Source organism: Carlito syrichta, unplaced genomic scaffold, assembly GCF_000164805.1.
Source record: "Carlito syrichta isolate Samal-C Ts95f unplaced genomic scaffold, Tarsius_syrichta-2.0.1 Scaffold315224, whole genome shotgun sequence".
NCBI lineage: Eukaryota > Metazoa > Chordata > Mammalia > Primates > Tarsiidae > Carlito > Carlito syrichta.
Genome location: NW_007259320.1, coordinates 685322 through 688016, shown reverse-complemented (window position 1 = coordinate 688016; position 2695 = coordinate 685322).

Below are 2695 nucleotides of genomic sequence, written 5' to 3'. Positions count from 1 at the left end.
TGCGACGCGCGTGGCCCCGCGCGGCCACGAGCCAGCGGCGTGGACGGCCTCTTGGGCCCGCCGCGGCGGACGGCCCCTCGGGGACCCGCGGCGCCCGGCGCGCGCCATGCAGAGCGGGCTGGTCCGGGCTGGACGCAACGCGGGCAGACGCGCAGGGCCGCTCTTCTCTTCGGAAGCGTGGCCGGCACGACCTTGTGAAAAATAATGGGACCTATTCAGAGCTCATTGATTTCCCAGCTAAGGGGCCATTTCCCGTCCCTCAAAATGCGAGTACTTCCTCCTGAAACCCTAGGGATAATCCGATTCTTGTGTGTTCACTATTAAAAAAAACCTGGTTAAAATAGGCAGGTGATTCTGTTTTAATAAGACCTGTCCTGCCAGCAATAAGACGGTCTCCGTTGCAAATAAAGATATCAACAAACAGATTTTCTTTAAAGCGCTTGGGGTCCCATATCATCCCCAAATTAGCCAATTAGCATGATGCTATTGGAAGAGCTAATTAAAAAGTGCGTTTAGACCAAGAAATGCTTCCTGAGAGTAATCCGGGGCTTATAGTTTTTTCCGCCTGTAATTACTCTGCCTGATTTTCCGCTCTGCAGAGAGGGGTGAACACACCTTCACCTGAGCAGAGGAAAAGACTTTTCCGTTCTCTCGGAGTGAACTTATCTATTGCAGTACCTCAAACTTGCCTTTTTAAAAGGCGCTCCTGGCTGGGCGTGGTGGCTCACGCCTGTCATCCCAGCACCTGGGGAGGCCAAGGCAGGAGGATCACTTGGGCCCAAGAGTTTGAGACAAGCCTAGCAACATAGCGGGACCTCACCCCTACAAAAAATAAAATCAAAATAATTCATCAGAGGTGGTGGGCACCGTAGTCCCAGCTACTCGGGTGGCTGAGGCGGAAGGATCACTTGAGCCCAGGAGGTTGAGTGCTCATGCACTCTGCAGTGAGCTGTGCTCATGCCACTGCACTCTAGCCTGGCCGACAGAGGGAGACCCCGACTCAAAAAAAGAAAATCATACATCACAAAAAGGCACTGCCCATACCTAGTCTCTAGTTGTTCGAGGTGGTTCGCTAGTAATTTAGATGAGGACTAAGAAGGCTGTCTCTGAACAGAAACCCAGCCTGGAGTCTGTCCTGTTAGAAATATATATATATATATATTTTTGAGTCAGAGTCTCACTGTTGCCCAGGCTGGAGTGCAGTGTACACTTATGGCCACCGCAGCCTCGACAAGCTGGGCTCAGGCAATTTTTTCACCTCAGCTTTCCAAGTAGCTGGAACTACAGGCGGGCACTACCATACCCGGCTTATTTTTGAATTTTTTGTTGTAGAGACGAGGTCTCACTAAGTTGTCCAGGCTGGTCTCGAACCCCTGAGTTCAGGCAATCCTCTCGCCTCGGCCTTCCAAAGTGCTGAGATTACAGGTTTGAGCCACCGCGCCCAGCAGAAATATCTTGATGATTAGAACCTTTGGTCGATGTCACCAACTCTTGTGGCAAATGCGTCCACCTGAATTCTCGGGATTTACAAATAGAAATATCTTGCTGGGAGGAGGTGGCAGTTGGGAAGAGAGGGGGTGAACGGGAAAGGTTTATTTGCTAGCCTCTATGTTAGCGTCTTTCACATTTTTATTTTTATCTTCTTTTACCTTTTTGAGTTGGAGTGTCACTCTGTCACCCAGGCTGAAATGCAGTGGCACGTTCATGGCCACCGTAGCCTCACCCTGCTGGGCTCGGGGGATCCTTTCACTTTAGCCTTCCAACTAGCTGGAACTACAGGCACACACCGCCATGCCTGGCTAATTTATTTTATTTTATTTTTCTGAGTCGAAATCTTACTCTGTCACTCAGGCTGGAGTGCAGTGGTATGCTCATGGCCACTGCAGCGTTGACCTGCTGGGCTCAGGCGATCCTTCCATTTCAGCATTCCAAGTAGCCATGACTACAGGGGTGTGCACTACTGCACCCTGTTAATTTTTTATATATTGTATATTGAAGGTCTCACTAAGTTGCCCAGGCTGGTCTTGAACTCCTGGGCTCAGGCAATCCTCTTGCCTCAGTCTCCCAAAGTGATGGAATTACAGGCTTGAGTCTCTGTGCCTGGCCTGGCTAATTTTTCTGATTTACTGTAGAGATGAGGTTTCACCAAGTTGTCCAGGCTGGTCTCGAACCTGTGAGCTCAGGCAATCCTCTCGCCTCGGCCTCCCAAAGTGCTGGGATTATAGGCATGAGCTGTCTTTCACTTTTTTTATTTTTTTGAGTTGGAGTCTCACTCTGTCGCCCAGACTGGAGTGCAGTGGCCGCTCCTGGCCACCTTAGCCTCGAGCGGCTGGGCTCCTGCGATCCTTCCGCCTCAGCCTTTTGAGTAGCCGGAATTACAGGCATGTGCTATCACGCCCGGCTGATTTTTTGATTTATTGTAGAGAGGAGGTCTCGCTGCCCAGGCGGGTCTCGAACCCGCGGGCTCAGGCAATCCACTCACCTCAGCCTCCCAAAGGCGCGGGATTACAGGCTGAGCCACCGAGCCCGGTGTCTTTCACATTTTAATGTGCATCTACATCACCTGCAGATCTTGTCCATTGCAGATTCTGATTCAGAAGGTCTGGGGTGGGGCCTGGAACTCTGTATTTCTAAAACTTCCAGGCGCTATTGTGCTGCTGGTTGGTGGTCTCACTTCGAGCCACAAGACTTAATC